Consider the following 21,322-nt stretch of genomic DNA (forward strand, 5'->3'; position numbering starts at 1 on the left):
GTGAGATGAAGGCTATAAGCCAAAAGTGGGGGAGCGAAAAAGAGAGAGACAAAAGTGGGGGAGAGGGAAAGAGAGCGAGAGCTCAGAGGGGAAGCGAAGGAGAGAGAGAGGCCGCCGAAGGCGGCCGGCCGTACTCGTATACGGAGTGCCAAAGTCGATCGGTAAGGGCCTCACATGCATATTCGTACACTTCTACAACGTATATAATGGAGGGATGATGGGCCTTCAGATGAGAGAAGTGTGAAGGAAAGTGATATTTCTCCTTTCCTAGGATGTTTCAGATGATGGACCTTAAGGTGTAAAGGAAAGTGATATTTCTCCTTTCCTAATATCTCAGCAATTCTATTGTGAAAGTTGATTTCTATGCAATTGTCGCAGTCATCGGCAGCAGTGATTCAAGGGTGACGTCATCTCTTTAGTTGAACCTGTATCTCTCTATCCGACGATCTGCACTCTGGTAATTCCCAAATGTGAAAATGAGGGCTTCTTAAAATGTAATCACCTATGCTTGCATCTCACAAACGCATCACATTATCCAAGAAGCTGGAATAGACAAACAAATTAATGTTTAGATTGTTAGTCATGGCCGATAGAATAAGATGTTTTGCTCTTCAGAATGTAGGGTTTTAAGGTGGATAAGTGTCTGCGACACATGCTACACATGTACACACGCACACAAGTTTCTTGCTTACACACATATATTGCCTTCATAAAGACACACACATGCTTTACATGACTTCCCTTTATGTAATTGCAAACACACAAAATGTTTGGTCGAGCTATATTAATTGCAACCCCACAAACTACTAATTTCAAAATCTGAACGTTCACAACCTAAATTTGTCTGGATTCCTTGAATTGAATATAAACTCTCCACTATTGAGTTGTCAAGTTCTCAATGCATATTAAGCTTGAGCAATTGTTGCTTTCATATGGGAAAACAATTGATGTTTCTTGTAGCATAAGGCAATGAGCACGAGAGGGCACAAGTGTTCTAGAATACTAAGAAATGTAAGACCGGTACCTCTGAACAAAGTAGGAGAGTATTGCGAAGGAGAAGATGGTAATGCCACTTTTCCTGTCGAGTACAATGGGATTGAAACAAAAGCTATACTTGACAGCGGAGCAGGAATTGCCATAGCAACAAAACAAATATGGGAGAAATGGGGTAGGCCCGCCTTTAGAACAACCAGAATAAAATTACAGTTAGCTGATGGGCATGTGGAAAGACCCATGGGATTGCTAGAAGCGATAGTGGTGTCTTCTTGCGGTATAGAGAATGCACATAAATATATTCACAAATGTGAATGGGGACGGCACAAACATGTAGACTTTTGTCCTCCTCTTGATCCGAGTCTTCGTGTTTGTCCTCTACAAGGTTGACATTGCCTTTTCCTCTTTTGTTGCTGCTACTACTGCTACCTGGGTATTTTGATGGTGTATGTCCTTTGATGTCGCAGTTGCTACAGAAGTTGTTCTTGTAGCAATCCTTAGAGAAATGCCTTGATTTGCTGCACTCGTAACACTTTTTATTCCTCGGGGGGATTCACCATTCAGTAACCCCCTATATAACATGTGTTCGCAAGGTATTTTAAAAAACCCTCTTTTAACATGTCTGAATGAATAAAATGACCCCTTATTTTAGGATTTTTTTGAAATTGAATATAAAAATTCCTTATTTTAATGTATCTTTATTAAATTGGCCAAAAAAAATTGCATTTTAAAACTCCTCCTATCGAACTCACGTTATACTTTATCATGATTACATAGTGCAACCTCCAAGTTTTATTCTTGGTCCTAGTTGATGAAGATGCAGTCCTAAATGATGATCTAGTAACATAATATGGCGGAGGGAGTCGACCTTTACACGTGTCACGTTCTGTGAGATGAAGGCTATATCTACTAATCTACTATCTACTAACATAATATGTCGGAGGAGTCTACCTTTACACGTGTCACGTTTTGTGAGATATATGAAGGCTATAAGCCAAAAGTGGGGGAGCAAAAAAGCGAGAGACAAAAGTGGGGGAGCGTAAAAGAGAGAGAGAGAGCTCAGAGGGGAAGCGAAGGAGAGAGAGAGGCCGCCGAAGGCGGCCGGCTGTACTCGTATACACTAAGTTTGTCTTTGTTAGCTATTATTTTAGGGCTAAGCTAGAAGTCGTCTTGTTTTTGCATGTTCTAACTGCTATAGTAACATTGTTAGTGATACTGACTTCTTTTAGAGAAAAATAACTAAATCATAAAAAGGAGGAAGAAGATACAAAGACCCCTAGGGTAGGATAGGGGCTATCCTCTCCAACAAGACAAACTAGTATGGAGGGGGTTCTAGTGTCCATGCTCAAGTGGTATGGAAAATTCATACTGTAGAGTCTCTTTGGCATGGGATTGGGCAAGAAAATTTATCAGTTTTGTGCATTTACTATTTGGGAATGTTTCTGCAAAAATTTCAAGTAATGGTACTTAACTAATGTTATTCCTCTGTGCAAATCAATCAGATAGGGTTTTCCTTTGTCTCTTTTGCTATATGCCATTTCTACATATGCCTTAGGTTGGTTGGTAAAGGACTTGATGGCCAAAAGGTAAGCTGAAAGGCATTCAAGTTGAGGGTGTAGAAGATCATTTGTGTATGCAATAGTTTGCAGATGACACCAATGCATTGGTAAGTAATGATTCTCAAACCATAGAAAACTTTCGGGAAAGTCTAAGGTTGCTTTTTTGGCCAGTGGGTCAGTTATAAATCACTCTAAAACAGGCTTTAAAGTGTTTAAAGGACCCTGTCTAGAGCTGGGAAGAGCAGCAGGTTGTAAACCCATTGAGGATGGTCAAATTTTCAGATTGCTTGGCATCCCCACGGGATTCGAAGTGTGCTTCAACCAAAGGTGGGAGTGGGTATTGGATAAATTCAGGAAGAAACTATTTATGTGGCACAACCACTACAAGAGGTTGTGTGCACTTGTGACGTTTTAGCAACGGAAATACATTGGGTTTTTATACTCCCCGGTGTCGCTAAGACTGTTGCTAACAGCGTCGCTACGGGAACGTCACTATGAGTGTCGCGTGCACCGTTGCTATATGCGTCGCTAAAGCCATCGCTATATAGCAATGCATATAGCGATGCTTATAGCGACGATTACAGGCTACCTATAGCGACACTCATAGGCATGTTGCAGAGCCTTATATAGCGACGCTAGTTATAGCAACGCCTGAGAGTAAAAATTTTTGCGTGGCAGGGTATTCAATGCCCTGCCACCCATCAACCATATTGAAACAATGCCCTGCCATCCATCAACCATATTGAATGTTTCAATAATAGAGTAAATCTAAATGAATCCAAGATAAGCCCAGATTCACCTTTGAAAGAAAGTGCAAGGTATAGATCCAAAGTAGTCACCCACAAGACAATATAACCATTAACTCATCATCCATAGTATTGTTTGCAAAATAAAGATACAAAACTGACAAAAATAAATTGCAGAAAGTAAATCAATGACAATTGTACACATCATAGGCAAAATCACTTAATTGTTAAGCTTTGCAAATGTAATAGTTACAACATCATTGTCATTATTGAGAAAATATACACGATTTTCCAATAGTTATCAAAAGACGTATACACGTCATCTCATTATACATGCTATGACAAAAGGAAACTAATGCTATCTAGCTACGGCTAGACTGATGTTGTTTAATCAGACGTCTCATCGCGTCCAAGCGGCGTATCTGTCGGATTCTACAGAAAAAAACATCAAGACAGCTTTTTGTAAGTATAAACATATAATTTACAAAACAATACAACAAATAGAAAAGAGTAAACCCTAATACTAACCATGCCGCCGTGCGAACTCAGAATGTTCATCAGGGCGTTTAAGCCCTTTCTGCCTGCGTACTCGCACTCGTACGGTGTGGGGTCACGTCCTATGAGATCGACCACTGTTCAAAACATACAAAGAATCCATTATGTAGAATTTAAAAGTACAAATAGACGTAATTACCAAACCTAAAGAGCAATGAAAAAACACTTACAAAATCGGCCTCAAATGATGCCCACCCGTCGCTCCCTAAGTGGTGCGAGATCCCTATCTCCACTCGCGCATTGGCTGCCTCCTTTTGTTGCTTCCACTTGTCAGGATTCTCGCGCGTTGCTCGCTTCGCATTCTTCCAATCTTCTTTGGCCAGCCAATCTGGTCTGTTCCACCCATGCTTTATTGCTCAGAACGCTTGTGCTTGCAGTATTCGCGCATTCGAACCTTCATCAGGTCTTCATTGAAGCGCTCATCTCGTGTTGACACGAGAAACTCGTCATGCACCATGCTGATGACTCTGTATTTTAATTCACTTGGCACTTCACTCCAGGTGTCTAGTATGGAGTGTCTGAACACCTGAGAGAAAAGACCGCGCATGCGTGAGATCACCTTCTTGCCTTCATCATCCAAGATGAAGCCGTCGCTGATGTCGACTGAGTACGGCAAGCCCTCTCCCTTGTGACGCGTGAATCTGGGTGTCTCGGCAGGGGTTTCTAGCGGCGTGTCGATGGGGGTACGGACTCCCGGAGGAGTAGATAGTGGTGTGTAGCCAGGAACGATCGATAGCCGCGCAAAACCTAGCGTAGATGGCGATGCCGTGGGTGGTGTGGGGGCGGGCAAAGAAGGGAAAGGTAAAGAGCCTCTTCGAACATGAGACGGTGTCGAGGTATCAACGGTGGCATCCCCACAACACCGCCACCACCACTAGAGCGTCAACGCCTAGACGAGTGTGAAGATCGTCTCATCGACACCGAAGCTTCAGAGCGCGTTGAATGCTCCAAAATAGAGGGAGACACTGAAGGAGTAGAACAACGTGATGGTGCTCCAGAGCGATGATGATCCTCGTACCACCTCCTCTGTTGGGGTGACAAAGAATAAATAAACTCATCATCATCCATACCTGTATTAAACACACGAACATTTAATATTAATATTGAATGGAGAAGAAAACATGGACAAGTAGAGAGAGAGAGAGAGAGAGAGAGAGAGAGAGAGAGAGAGAGAGAGAGAGAGAGAGAGAGAGAGAGAGAGAGAGAGAGAGAGAGAGAGAGAGAGAGAGAGAGAGAGAGAGAGAGAGAGGACTCATAAAGGGGGAGGTATTCCTGTGTAGAGAGATTCCTGTGAAGTTCTTGTGAATTTGTCTCCCGTGTGCATTCTACGTATCTTGTAAAAGCACCACGCTCCGAGGGCAATGGAAATTGAAGCTGCAATCATGAAGGAGGTGACCCGTCTCTGCTCATAAATGCTACTCGCCCCTCCACTAGATCAAGTTGATCGGGTGAAAGAGATGCTAAGAAGGATTAATAGTGCTTCTTAGTGTCTCTTTCATCCGATCAACTAGATCTAGTGGAGGGACGAGCAGCATCTATGAGTAGAGATGGATCACCTCCTTCGCAGTTGCAGCCTCAATCTCCATCGCACTCGGAGCGCAGTGCTTGTCGGCATATCAGACTTTCACAGGAACACCGAGGAGTGTCCCTGCTTGTGAGAACATACCTAGAGCATACATACCTGGAGTGGACGCAATGACGATTAAACACAATTTAAATTTCTCAAGTAGAGCATATAGATAGGAAGGGACAAAAAGCCACGTGAATACAATATATATTATAAAATGGAGAAAAATTGTTCAAATACAATGTTTATGGCTTTAAGAGGTTTCTCTCTCATCCTCGCAAAGCTCAACATAACTCCCTATATCTATATAGAGCTCTCCGTTTAGGCAGATGTCCTCCATTTCATTTTGTAGATCCTCTGCATGCACCTTATAGAGAGTAGCAGCTTGATGCTCGTTTGGCACCACCTCAGCGGCTTTTGACTGAGCATCTTCTCTAATCTCCTCCATTGATGCCGTTGTGATTGGCACATGGTAGCCCTCTTACGTCCATGCACTACGAGGAGCTACCTCTATGACGTACCACCAGTTTGATGCAGACTTTGTAGAATGAAATATCACCTGCTAGAGCCATATAACTTACACGAGAGCTTCCAAGCACATAACTTCTAAAATTGGATGTTAACTATTTACATGCTTACTTGTTCACAATGCTTGGGTAGTACGAAAGTGTCTCTTAGGTCGGTCCATTTTTTAGTTGAATCCACCTCAAGGAAACTAGACTCTCCTCTGCGCACAGTAGCGTTGCGACCCTCCATGTTTATCTTGAACCATTGCACGTCGAACAAGTCGACAAAAAATCCTCTATAATCGATCCTCAAAATCTCTTGTAGCGTGCCGAGGTAAGTGAGTTCCACCACCATAGGATCTGCATTAGAGGACCGTCGTCGACTAGACTATTCAAATTTTGCCATGATTCCATAATCTTGAGTAAAACGCTTTTTGTCAATTCGTTCCACCTAAAATGTCAACCTTTACACCATGCTGCTGTGTATGACTTATACTACAACCAACAAAGATTATGAGTGGCCGTTCAGACATCTAGAAAGTCACTAGTCATACATTGAAAATTTACCTTGGTTGTGCAACCCCGAGAGTACTCCCACTCCTCCTTAGTCACTTCTCCATGTCTATGTATTCCCCTCTGAAAAGAATGTAGTCGTTATGACAAGCGTGAATCGAATTGTAATCCATCCCCAAGTTTTGCAAGATCTTTCTTGCTTCCTCTCTGGAATCTGGCATCACATTATCAACTGGCAGTATGTGCTCTTTGAGCAATCTACACAACGAAAAAAATACGATACACTTGTGTAAGTAATCTATTAGATCATTCTACATCTAGAGTTTTTTTTTAAAGTAAACACATTGTAATAGATCACCTGAAAAGCGCTGTGACGCTAGTGTCACTCCATCCAAACTTTGCCTGCATGTTGAGAAGAACGAGGAGCGCCTTCAATCTAGACACACGTGCTCCATCATATAATGGCGTATCGGCTTCACTTTTCATATAATCATAGCTAAGCCTTTCTGAATCCATGATCCTCTCGATCATTTCATCGATCTCGGGCTCAAACATTGCCTCGTTGGGAATGTGGTCTGCATGATCATCCTCCGAGATGTCAGAGGCTACATCTTGTGGCCTCACGTATGCTGCTTGACCAAAGCGCCCGCGAATACGTCTATTGGGTTGCAAGTTTGATGCCTGTTGGCTAGCGTCAGAGTCTGACGAGTTATAATTGGCAACAAATCGATCTATAATAGATGGATCAAACGCGCCAAATTCGTAAACGTGCTGCAAAGAAACACGTCTTGTCCGTCACACAGCATGCTTGCATTGATTACAAGGACATAGATCCTTGTTGAGAGATAGGTGTTTCGGTTGGACGGCCCCACATCCTCGTCACTACTCATAATGAAGGTAAAAACCTTATAACGTGGACATAAATTTAATCTTATATTGGCATCCTCCGTCTTTTATCTCTCTCTCTCTCTCTCTCTCTCTCTCTCTCTCTCTCTCTCTCTCTCTCTCTCTTTGTTCACACTGTAAACTACCTCACATTCTCTAGTCATGTCCAATCCCTGCACACCTCGGTCCAGAGGTGCATGGAGATCAGAACCATTGGGTTATAATCTCGTCTTTATTGGTCAATGCCTATATTTGTGGGTACGAGAAATCTACACATCCACGTCTACATGATAGTGCATGTAGTGGACAAAACCCCTTTGCCTCTTCTCTAGCTGTAGCAATTCACAGCATCTTAACATCTCTTCACAGTAGATCTTTGTTCGAGGGATTACTTAGCACATTACATATTGTTGGCCTCCAATCTGAGTATCATGCCGTTGAAAGCTTTCCAACTTAAGGTCGCATCCGTAGAGAGGAAGAGAGGGACCACCGTTCGCCTTACTCTATTTCTTTTACCGTAATCCCGAAGGTAGACTTTAATACAAAAACTAAATCCAAAATCTAATCTTAAATCTAACCTAATTGAACATATGGTCATTCGTGGCTGATTGAATATGGTTAGTGTGTGAGTTAATAGGTGTCAGATTTTGATAGGAATATACACATTGTTGTGTAACTAGTGTTTTCTCTTTGGGCAAACCCTTCATTGACATGCACTAAAATCTAACCTAAATCTAATATAATCTTAAATCGAACATAACTCTAGATCTAATCTAATCTTAAACTCAAAATAAACCTAAATCTAATTTAATCTTAAATCTAATCTAAATCTAAATTGAATCTAGTTAATCTTAAATCTTGCCCTAATTTTAAATCTAACCTAATCTTAACTAACGTAAATCTAAATCTAACCTAATATTAAACTCAACATAAACATAAATCTAAATGTAATCTGGCCTAATCTTAAATCTAATTTATATCTTAACCTAATCTCTCTCTCTCTCTCTCTCTCTCTCTCTTTGTTTTCTCCCCTTACCTCTCCCTTTTTGTCTTCTCCCCCTCTCTCTCTCTGTAGTTTTTTATTCTCTCTCTCTTTCTCCCTCCTTCTCTTTCTCTTTGTTTTCTTCTCTCTCTCTCTCTCTCTCTCTCTCTCTCTCTCTCTCTCTCTCTCTTCCTCTCAATGTGTGTGTATACATTCTTTGTTTATGCATGTGTTTTTTGTTTATGCATGTGCTCTCTCTCTCTCTCTCTCTCTCTCTCTCAAAGACACAATGTGTGTGTGTGTGTGTGTGTGAGAGAGAGAGAGAGAGAGAGAAAGAGGGGAAGGGAACATGAGAGAGAGGAGAGGGAAGGAGCATACCTGGCTCTCCTTCCTCTCCTCGTGTGTGTGTGTGTGTATGTGTGTGTGTGTGTGTGTGGAAGAAAGAGAGAGAGAGAGAGAGAGAGAGAGAGAGAGAGAGGGAGAGCGCGGGTTACCTCTTTTTCTTGAGCGTCGAAAAATCAGTTGAGTTTCTGGCGCTCTTGGTTTATTTTTTACCCCTGTCGGCGTCGCTATGCAACAAAGAAAATAGCGACGCCATCGATTTTCACTTTTGAGCGTCGCACTGCAAGCGTCGCTAATGTGAAGTATCTCTTGTAGTGAACCATTAGCCTAATCTGTCAGACATGGTGTTCGCGTAAATCATTTTCTGTTGTATGTGAAGGTCCTCTTAAAATGTCACTATTGTATGGTGTATGTGAAGGTCCCGTAAAGAGGAGCCTTGTGATTTTTAATTTGCTTGGTATTCAACATTTCTTCACAACTCAGCAAGCTATTGGATGCCATAAGTGACTATTGACCACATACCTTGTGAAATTGTTTTTGAAACAATAGCTGAATTATATTGAAAGGAAAGGAGAGAAATAAAGTACAAGGACCCCTGAGGTAGGACATGGGCAATCTTGGCCAATGAAGGAGAGGCCTAGAGGGGCAAGGGATACATCAGAAGCGAATAGGAAGGGAAAAATAGTTAGCAATAACATACAATCTCTGAGGATTATAATGAGGCAATATAACCTCTCTTCACCTTTGCCATCTAACATTATCCTGTAATACTTTTACATCAACTTGGTCTGCATCGGAGACCTGCCTAATAAAATCCGCCATAGTGGCTCTGAAACTGATATTGAGAGGACCCGCAAAAGTAGAAAAGGAACCTCCATATAAGGCTTTATTCCCTTCAACCCAGATTTGCATAAAACTCTTTGATGTGGATGTGCCTCAATCATTGTTATTGTAATCAAAATGATATGCATGCATGATGGAGTTTGAATAGTCTTGCATACTAAGCTACCCCCATGAGAGCTAACCTTGATGCTTCTCATACAGGTTGGAAAGGTATTCTTTACTTTGGAAAAATGTGAATGGACTAGCTAACCTTTTGCGGCAAAGCCAAAAGAGATCTTTTTCCACTACAAATCCATGCATAAGTTAAAGAAAAATTGGGCAATCATCTATAGGTAGGATTATCCAACTCTCCGATAAATAGGAGAGCAAGCCTCATCAACAATACATGTAAGAAAGAAGTAGAGCATCTCATTTTGATTCTTTGCATGTAAAGAAATAGGGTAGATGAGAGGGTGTACCATTTTTAACATAAAGAGAAATCGGCTATAACTTGCATGATTGAATTACAAGTGCAATGGGCTCTTTAATATATTATACAGGGAACTGGGAGCCTTCTAAGGATGATACCTTTAATGCCATAACTATGAAATTATCCAAGCTTCTCCCCTTCGATTTAGTGATGCTTTTAAACTCTAGAGCATTTCACTAGTTATGCCTCTCACACATACTTGCATTGGGCACACGATCCAACAGGAAACTTACATAGTATCGATCGTAGCCCATCCCCAACAACCCTCCCATTGGGTCTACAATTGACGGCTGATAAAGACACTTTTGATAACCACACATAGGGCACAAGAAATAATCGTCCCCTCAAACAAGTACTAATTAGCTAAACACAGGACTAATTGATCAAGGATTATCCTAAAACATGACTCCTAAAAGAGGTAAAGAAAAGTGATTCCTTCTCCTCCTCCTCTTTCAACATCATGTAGAGTGTGATTAAAGTTAACATCTATTGGAAATATCCTAGTGTGTCTAGAAAGAGGACACAACCCTAACACAAACCCTACACACACCTTCTCTAATTTATTTTTATTTCACCAAGGAGGGTATTGGCTCAATGGATTTACCATGATCATATTATCCACACAATTTATTAAGCTTAGGGTGGATCAATGAGAGTAGCATTCATGGGGTGTGTGTGTGTGTTTGTGTGTTGACCAGAGAGAGAGAGAGAGAGAGAGAGAGAGAGAGAGAGAGAGGAGGGGGGGGGGGGGGTCACTATATGTAAAAACTATATATTGTGTGCATTTAAGGAATATTCATAAAACCCCTTAGTTGTGAATTTTTCACCAATAAAAAGGACCCCTTTCCTATTCAATCTGTAAATTTTTTTCAAGGTCATTTTTTCAACAACCTCTCTATGTAAAAATGTGAGAAAATATAGAATAAACTAATCCTTGTTGTTGAACCCACATGATAGGATTTTTTTAAATTATAGTGACCCTGAGAGAGAGAGAGAGAGAGAGAGAGAGAGAGAGAGAGAGAGAGAGAGTTGCAAACTCTAAATAAACTCTTGACTATTTATTAGAAAATAGAGATCACAATCCTCTTTTATCTTTTTGTTTGATAGACTAGAAGGGCTGGCTAATCATATTAGGGCCAAAAACGACTCAAAAAGGGATGTTTGTTAATCTAAGGATTAAGGAATAGTCCAATAGTTATTTGACATGTATACAAAAGTATGGCACTCTTGTCTCCTCTATTTCCTATTTTGACGGAGAACTGCTAAATGTCTTGATCATAAGGTTGAAACTGCTATATTTGGGTGCTTTCAACGAGAGAGCTCATTAAATTTGCGGCCCAAAGTAATGAAGTCTCATATTTTATTCTATTTTATATTTCACAAAAGCGTTGTCAAAAGATACGAAATCTATGTCAGAAGGATCTGAAAACAAGGGCATTAATGACAAATCACCTACTTTTTTCAAAGGTATACCTTTTTCACTCTCTCTATATTTTGTGAGAGGTTTAAGTCTTTCCATCTCTATATTTTCTTTCTTCTTCTCTAATGTCTGAGTTTCCATGGCGTCTTTTTCATGTCGCCCTTCACATAACATAACTTCTTGTGACTTTCATAACGTTAGAGAGGATGGTCTTTGGAAGCCCATATCTTTTTGTGTGAATGACTGGGTAACAATGCTTCCTTCATGCAAAGGTGTACACAAAGTGAAGAGAACTAAACGTGATAAAGTAAAAAACCATTGGAAATAAAGGGATTGAAGATGCTATGTATGCTGACAAGCCACCTTCCTTTTACAAAACAATGGATTTGTTTGTCTATTTTGCAGAATACAAAGTTCCATCACGAGAAGGTGCATATGGAGAACTACATCAGTTACCCGTTCCCACCATAAGTTCACTTGATTGGGAAGCTCCTGATGCATGTACTATATCAATCTTCAAATCCAAGATCAAAGAAGACATCCTTAAAGCTATGTCTCCGGGCAGGATATCAAGAAGGATTAAAGTTCAATGGTTCTTGCTTATACATGTCTTTGTGGCATGTTTCAAAACAATGGACTTGCAGAGGACAAAGACGATGTGGCTTAATAGAAGAATTTCTATGACTGAACTGGATAATGTACTTGGAGATGGATGGAGCACCAAAGAAACTTTTCATATTGGTGATAATATTAGTTGTAGAATAAGCCCAAATTCTATGTCTATCTCATATCAACTATGTCGTCAATCATTAGTTCTGGGCTACGACTATAGGAGATGGAGAAGCAAATTAGGTAGCTGGTTTCCTCTTGACTTTGAGGAAAATTGTCCAGAGTTTGAACTAAAGGTCACAGTCCATCCACACACCGAGTATAGAAGCCTTATAGTAGCAACAAATTGTAGACTACATGATGTTAGAGAATCTCTTGAGTTTCTTGATGAAACATCTCCTGAGTATAGATTCAAAGTGGATGAAATTGTGGCGAGCACAAGGATGGAGAATTCAACCTCTTGCATCACATGCCTTCCCCCAAAAAGAGTTGTATTTAAGCCACTTGCAAGGACTTGAAAAAACAAGTTCAATATTGTAATCGTTGCATTTTGCAAATATATTTATCTTTTCTCTACCTTATTGTGATAATTATTTATGTTGTTTTAAACTTACATGACACCATGATACACATTTAAGAATCGATCGTTGGTATTAAGTATTTGAAGTACAAAATTATGAATCACCAAAGGGTATATATATGTTCATATGGACAAAATGAACAAAGGTGTACATAGCTTTTGTGGAGTAATCAATCATGAAACTCCACTTTTATTTTTGCCTAAGAGGATTTTGCATCCTCAGAGACCCTTTTTCTTTTGTGTTCAGAAGGGGGTGAAAGTTCAGGACTGGGTGGTGGTGGTGACTTGGGCTCCTCAGGGCTTGGCACGGGGGACTTGGTAGGGGTTGGTGCTTTGGGCCTATGAGGAGTGGCTGGCTTGGGTGACTTGGCAACCTTCTTTGGCAACATGAATGGTAGCTTGAAAGGTGAGCTAGGTGCCTCCCCCTTATTGTTCTTAACTGTACGACGCTTTTGAACCTTGAAACTTCTTTGGCAACATGAATGGTAGCTTGAAAGGTGAGCTAGGTGCCTCCCCCTTACTATTCTTAACTGTACGACGCTTTTGAACCTTGAATTTCAATGGTGAGTGGAATGGATGGCCCTTTGTATCTGCTCTTTTTTTTGCAGGGCTCTTCTTCTTGGTGGGACTCTTCCCTTTGGCAGGGATCTTCTTCTTGGTGGGACTCTTCCCCTTGGTAGGACTCTTCTTGGCATGGCTCTTCTTTGTAGGACTCTTCTTCTTGTGATCCTTTTTCTTTGTATGTATCTTCTTTGCAGGACTTTTCTTCTTCTGATCCATTTTCTTTGCATCCAAACTCTTGGTGGCTCTACCTTTCTTTGGTGGCAAAGGAGATTCTGGATCATTTGGGTTTATTGATCTTTCCAAAACCATAGAAACAGCCTTCTCTCTCACCCACATGACCCAAGACTCTGGATAGTCATGCAACTGAAACAAATAGAAAAAGGAATTAAAGGACATGAGTACATACATACATAGTTAAGAAATAAAAATAAATCAATGGCACATGAGCCACACACTTACAGTGAGTGTAGTCATCCTGCACCTTGACTCAAGATATCTCCATGCATAGGCAAGAACCCTCCATCCACAAGATGTTGAGTCTGTTTGTAAAGGCACTTTTTGATTGTAGTACTTGAAACCTTCTATATTGTAATCCTTATTTGTGGTACTCAGGTGACCAACAATAAGTTTGGCAGCACTGCAAGAAGACCAATCAAAAAGCTACTAATAGAAAATAATGGGCCATCAAGGATAGATCATACTTCATACTTATAGTTTACTTCTCCCATGGATACTTGACAATGAATTCATAAATATAATATCTTTCTCCAAAAGATTGAAGATAATAAGTCCATTGTCCTCTACAAAAAATAACAATTAGCTAGGAATACCACAAAATGTTAAAAATAACATGTAAGGAGTTAAGATTTACCCTTCAACATTAGGGGTATAATATGTAATTGCGATCAGTATGTTAAAATCTTCAAAAAAACTTAAAAAGATTCCTTGCTTGTTAAAAAGGCACCGTGTCACTAGAGGGTCAAGTATGGAAATTTGCATAGCTAGAGCCTCTAGAAGATCCCTCATAAGACACCTGAAAAAGAAAACACACCCCCCAATGAGGCCCTTGTGCCTGCCTTGCACATGCACTAATAATTAGCAAAGGGGCAACACATACCTGAGACAGATAAAGAGCACAGTGTCACCAAGCTCAATGTTGGGGTTTACAAGCATACTTGTATCTTAAGGGAATTTTTGTACAAGTACACCTCATCATCTCCAAACAAGAAGACATCCACCACCATTTGTCCTGTAACTTTTTCATAAAGGAGAGAGTTGGATGCTCTTAAAATTTTTGCTTGCTCTTTAAGGATAGCATCCTCTAATATCATGTCTTGCTCTCTCTCGACCTCCTTTCCTGCTTTGATATCCTGGGCCTTTCTTGTCTCATACTCATGTGTAACATCCTCAATGACAACCCCTGAATCTTTCTGCTCCCTGGAAGGAGGGATATTTAAAATTTGTAAGTCTTTAAGATCCTCACTAGGAATAAGCTCAAGAGCCTTATCAAACTTGTATCTCAGCCTTGACACAAGCACAAAATCTTTGCTCAAAAGTGTGACCCTATGAGCAAATGAAGCTGCAATGTAGCTATCATTCATTAAGCCTATGAGAAAATCCTCGACAGCTTCCTGAAGGCACATCAAAGCTTGAGATTGCCACCTTACTGAGACAAAAGTTTTAGTATTCATCATGCTCACAAGTCTATCTGATATCTCTTTGACAACTCTCATGAAAGGTAGCTTTGGAATCAGTAGACAAGTAGACTTTTGTGCTTTTCTTATTTCTCTTAAAGATTTGACTTGATAATTCAACCTTTTTCTAGCAGTGGGCCTCTAATGAGGTTGTGGAGGTGGTGGTTTCTTTGGATCTTCTTTCTCTAAATCATCTTTCTCTGGATCTTTTGGGGCTTGGTAGACTTTTCTTGCAGTTTGTTTCGTCCTCGCCATTTGGGTCAAAAAGTACAAAACACCACACGACGCGATAGCTGGGTCACCCACAGTCTAGAAGCTGTCCATATCGCGTCTTATGTGAAGCTAATGATCTTGGCTAGGAATCATGGAAGGACACCTGCACGACACGATAGCCGGGTCACCCACATTCTAGAACATGTCCGTATCGCGTCGTATGTGAAGCTGTTGACTTGACAATGAATCAAGGAAGGACACCTGCACGACGTGATAGCTTGGTCACCCACATTCTAGAACATGTCCGTATCACGTCGTATGTGAAGCTGTTGATCTTGGCAATTAATTAAGGAAGGACACTTGCACGACGTGATAGCTGGGTCACCCACATTCTAGGAACATGTCCATATCGCGTTGTATGTGAACCTGTTGACCAAGTGGCAAGGAACCCGCACAATGCGATAGCTTGGTCACCCACAGTCTAGAACTTGTCCGTATCGCGTCGTATGGGAAGTGCAAAGAATTGCGCAAGGAGGGGTAGCGCGGGTCGATGGAAAGATGCCTGAAGAAAGAGATACGACTTGCAGAAAGGGGATGCACGGGTCGTTAATTAGAAGGTACGACACGACCCGAATGTGTGGTTTGGGGGAAAGTAAAAAATGAGCACGTGAGAGAGCTTTATATACAGCCAACCGTCCGTACGAAGACCGTTGGAAGCATGCCATGTGGCACGTGTGCATGGATGACACATGTCCATAACGGTTATTTTTGGTACCTTATATAAAGATTGCTTTTATTGGTGTTGTACTTTTACTTGTCCCACACGACGCGAGAAATTGCCTTTGTTTTACTTATCTCTCCACTCTACACGTCGCTTTGGTCTCTCAAGGTCCCTTCGTCCCCGCACGATGCGACGATACCCGTTTGCAAACTCTGGGTGGGGCCTCTATCGCGTGGTTCAGGCTTCTACTGGGCTCCACTAGATAGCTCTCGCACGACGCGACTGGAGCACTTTGCACATCGTGGAACCCTCCCCTATCGCCTCGTTTGGGCTGCTCTCTCCATCACTTTGGCGCGTGCTTGTCAACCTTTACCCTGTGCCTAGCTAGCTTCACCGATTTGATTTTTTCTCAACCATACCATGAACGAAGGTCGGGAGGAGATTTTGGAGGAGAGTCCAAGTGAGAAGCTATTGGTTCCTGTGATGGATGGTGGTGACATGGAAGTGTACACCAAAGCATATGAAATATTCAACCCTTTGTTTGATCTTGTAGTTTTGCTAGACAATTTGAAGGACTTTTTGTCAGAAGAGTTCAAATAGTTTGAAGAGGCAGTTGAAGGCAAGTGTTTGGTTTTAGATGGCAAGACTTATTGCCATCTAACCGAATTTACTACCAACTCAATTGAGAAAGGCAAAGTAACAAGGAGGTTTGGAAGATTTTCTAAGAAGACTTCCTTTGTTTGTCCACCTACCATTTCTTGTCAATTACATTCAAAGCCTTGCAACCTTGTTTGAAAAGAAGTTGCTTGCCTTTCTTTTCTTTTTGTTCCTTAAGTTGACATGCAAGGCAAAGCTGATGAAGTGAAAGATACAGATGAAGAGGTAAGAAATAAAAATGTTTCCACAGTTTTGCAGCTTGAAAAAAGTGAAATTCTAGAAGAGGAGGAAGTCGATGTTGCAGCTGAGGAGCAGGAGAGTGCAAATTTTGATGTGGCTCAATTTAGAGCTAGTACTGTCATTGATGAGCCAACAGATGAGGTAGAGGTGTCTGAAGATTCCCTTACTATTCCAAACCTTCCCTACTTCTATATCAATGGAAAAGAGTATATCCCTCTCCATCATATCCAATGTCTGCTTAATATGAGGGAGGGCTATTGTATTGCAACCATTTCTGAAGCTTCTGAGGTGGCCAAAGATTTTATCGACCCAAAAGAAGAGTCAAAAGAGGAGTTTTTGGCTCTTGATATTCAGACATCCAATAAAGATTTTCTTCCTGCTCCTGATGCACTTGCTCTATGCATGAGAAGAGTGGAAGAGGAGAAACCTTCCCTCGAAGATGAGGATTTTGAGAAGAGACTTGTTGAGCTTGGCATCCAATCTTTTGGCACAGACTTTAAGCTCAAAAAAATTGGAAAGGAAGTTGACATAAGTGAGATGACCGGATCATGAAATCTCCTTCAAGAAAAAGTCATTGCCGAAGATGAGTTGCAAAAGGTAGATTTAGTTTCACCTTGATCTCCCTTCTGAAATCTTTCTTTTTTTTCAAGTTTGTTTTAATTACTCATTATGTCTTGTTTTGCAGATTGAACTCCTTGACAAAGACAATTTTCTTGGGAGAGCTAAAGGCTCGAGAGGGAAAGCAATAGAGGGCTCTTCAAGAAGGGATGCCTCCTCTCTCATGCACTACATGCCTACATTGGATAGTGCCACCTTCTGTGCTTTTCACATGCAGTGCAGTTCTGAAGATCCTGAGTTGCCAATATTTTCCCTGAAGATATTGTCACATTTTTTAGGGTACACTCCCCTTCAAAGCAATGCAAACAAGATCATGCTACTTGAGAGAGCAGCAACACTTAGAATATTTGGATATGCTGCAAGATTCAATGCCTCAAGAGCAGGATACTTTCTTTGCTACTCTAGCTATGTAGCAACAGTTGAGGAGACAAATGTCAACATTCTTGGGGGCTATAAAAGAGGAAAGTTTTTGAGATATAGGGGTGACATGCCTAGAGATATGAAAAAAATCAAAAACTGATGTAAAATTGACAATTTTTTGTACCAAAATATCTTTTTTGAATTTGGATCTCTTTAGAAAGATTCGGTACAAAGTTTCAAAGTGAAGCATTAATCTCCATCTGTGGTTGAGCAGCATGGTTGTTTGATCTCATCCGTTGTAATTGTACGAGAAAGGGGGGGGGGGGGGACAAAGAAGGAGCAATGCACTAAAGGAATTATTCAATTGGTTCTATAGGAGGTTTGAAAAAAGAAGTCCTCGCTTGATTAGGATCCTTTTGAAAGAGTAGGATCTTTTTTTAGATGCACTTGGCCACATTGAAAACCCATTTGAGAGAGCAAAGCCTCACATTTTTCTATGCACTTGTCTGCAAGTTTAGTTGGCTTAATAGAATATGCATAATCAAGATGGAGTCGAAGCAATTTGTCCAAGATTCTAATCTCTGCATGCATTGTACATATATGTACTTTTTTAAAATCTATTGTTAGAATTGGATCCCAAATCATAGAAGACGATGGGTAGTCGATGATGTTCACACTATTTCTCGATGGTGGTTTTCCAACCTCGTGTTCTGCAAGCCATCCTTTTGTTCCAGTGCTTGCCATGCAATATAGACATGGATGCTTGGTATTGGCACCTCCACATACACCAAACATGCACTTTAATGCTTTTAGGTCGGCACTCAAGTGCCATTCTACAAAAAAGTCACCCATGCCATCTACACAGAGTTTTTCACCTGCATTTTGATCCTGTATAACAGAAGGGTTATCGGTCTGCAAAAAGAGCCATTTCAATGTATCGTGATGTTCTACTGGTATTTGAGCTGCTCCGATCCACCGAAGCTTCATTTCTGATTGATTTTTGTGGTATGGGGAATCAAGCTTACCCTGGCTATAGTCCAATGCTCTATTCATAAGGGATATGGATACTCTTTCCATTTTTTGACATTTCTGAATTTGAGCTTCATCCAATTTCATAACAAATATAAGTTTTCCTTCACAATCTACTTCTTGCATATTATAGTATCTCACCATAGCAGATTGAACATTTTTTGTACTCATCCAAATGTTATTAAAAACATTATACTCAAAATAAGATTTTTTTTTTCTGTTTTTCATATGGCATCGTTCCTTCTATATGATAGTACTCTCCAAAATGTTCGGGTATTTCTTCATTTAACAGAGTCCTAACTTTCCAACATTGTGAGACCTAGGAAACCCAAAAGATTTAATCTTGTAATACTTTAAAACCTAAAACCAGGCTTTAGATCGAGATGGCCCTGTAACCCCTTCTACTCACCCCCACTGTGTCACAAACTTCTTGCATTTGAGAATGTTGGACCAGTAAACCCATATCTTTCAGTAAAGTTTGAAATACCAATTTCTTCTGAGTTTGATTTTCAGGAAGTTTCAAAAGTTTCAGAATATCACTTTTGTTCATTGCCTCATTCAAAAATCTCACCCTTTCTTGAACATTGGACATATCAAATCCTAAAAGACTAGTCACATGTTCTCTAGTAATCTTTATTCTTTTTTTTATTTTTCCAGAACCTTCTGTTAAGTTTACTACATCTCTCATTCATTTTATGCGTGCTCTTAATCCTATTGGAGTTTCTTTTAAAGTCTGAAGCTAGTGATTTTCTTGTTTTAGAGATGCTATTTGGTTTTCAAGTTCCAAAATTCTTGTTGCATTTGAAGACAAAACAGTTTTGAGATATTGAATGTAATGTGTATGATCAATGTATAAATGAGATAACCTAGAACTATATCCTAGTAAGCTATCAACCCCATCACCAACAAATCTCATCAAATCATGAGGTGTGTGAAAAGATGGATACCTTCCAGTGCTAGGATCCGGTGGATACAAGCTCCCATCTATCCATATATCAATGTGTTTCTTTCCCTCATTGCGAAGTTGTTGTGCTTCATTTGCAGTTGTAACTGGTCTTTGATAGACACTCCACGTAGTAGCATATTCTTGGCTTAGCTTAATGTTCAAGTGAAACTTGTGGTTATCACTAATGGAAGATGTATTAGTCATTGTAAGTAATGAAGGAGCAGAAAGTATAATGGAAATAACGTAGCAGAAGAAAAAGGTGCATCAAAGAAGAAGAGATAAAGCTCGCGAAAGGTGAGAGAAAAAAGAGAGATCGAGTGATTCAAAAGTGGAAACAACTATTTTCCGCCAAGTGAAGTAAATGAAAACAAATTTCGAGGTGAGCCTCAAAGGAATGTGAAGAAAACGATATCTTTTTGAATATTTAGAGATATGTACCTAGATATGCTTTAGATTGCGTAGATATGCTTTAAATGACCAAAATGGACATTTGGAGCCGTTTTGACCATAAACGGCTCTGCTAATTAGTAATTTAACCAATTCCTTACACAAATCTTTTTGAGTCATTTTTGGCCCTAGTGTCTAGCAAGCTTTCCATTTATACAATGGTCACATAGTTCATAGTCTGAAAATTTAAAAACAAGTAACCCAAGTGAGATTTTTTTTTCATTCCATTCTAGCTCAAATGGCATAATTGGGTATGCCACAAAGAGACATTTGGATGCTCGGTTATGTTAACAACAATATCTTGGAGTGTAGGCACATATAAAGGGTAAGGAGTACCACATTTGTTCAAAAACAAAGATCTGTTCTAAATCTTCCAAGTGCCCTACAAAAGCATGTATGATAGCCACAATCTTCTAGCTTCATAATGGAAATCAAGCTCTTGGTGAGAGTAGGCATGTGTCTTATATTCTTGAGCACAGATTGAGGACCATTATCAAGCTCTTGGTGAGATAGAGTAGGCATGTGTCTCAAATTCTTGAGCACAGATGGAGGACCATTATCAAGCTTTGCAATGTAAATCAAGCTCTTGGTGAGAGTAGGCATGTGTCTCAAATTCTTGAGCCCAAATGGAGGACCATAATTATCAAGCTTCAAATATATATCACACATACTAGCAATATCACAAGCAAAGTTATTGCCCAAATATACACCTCCTTCTTTGACAACATTATAGATAGAAATCCAATCTCTATGAGGAGTAACATGAAAGAATACACCAGAATCCAAGATTCAATCCTGGCTAAATGAGCCATTTTTTCTTGTCACATAACAGACACATAACTAGAAGAAGTAAATAAAGTGTCACCATCATCACTATTGACAACATTGGCATCCTTATGCCTTTTCTTCTTCCTGTTGTCTTTCCACTTAAAGTTCTTGATTTGACCCCTCAAACTGTACCGATATCATTCAAGATCCTTTTATCTCAAGACTTATTACAACATCCACTAGATTTTCTATGTTCATGGAATTTTACCCGAAAGTGCATTCTCCCTCTATCAACATTGAGGGTGTGGGCACTTAGCTTACCTTGATCCCAACTACATCATCAAACTTTATGGAACTAGTAGCTAATGTAGAATTACTAAAAATAACTATATATGTGTGCCATGAGAAAGGCAATGAGGAGAAAATATATTTGACAAGCTTTACAAGTTGCTCATCAAAGCAGAATTTTTAAGCTTATACCTAGTTGAAAGTGACA

The 21,322-nt window shown here is 40.2% G+C and overlaps 1 pseudogene; it reads right to left on the minus strand.

The window, feature by feature from the left end:
* Positions 1-531: 531 nt before the first annotated feature.
* LOC147433806 (histone H3-like centromeric protein cnp1 pseudogene) lies at positions 532-15,082 on the minus strand (annotated as a pseudogene).
* Between the last annotated feature and the right edge of the window lie 6,240 nt (positions 15,083-21,322).

This window comes from Adiantum capillus-veneris, chromosome 19 (genome assembly GCF_014529385.1).
Source record: "Adiantum capillus-veneris isolate H3 chromosome 19, ASM1452938v2, whole genome shotgun sequence".
In the NCBI taxonomy this organism is placed as follows: Eukaryota; Viridiplantae; Streptophyta; class Polypodiopsida; order Polypodiales; family Pteridaceae; genus Adiantum; species Adiantum capillus-veneris.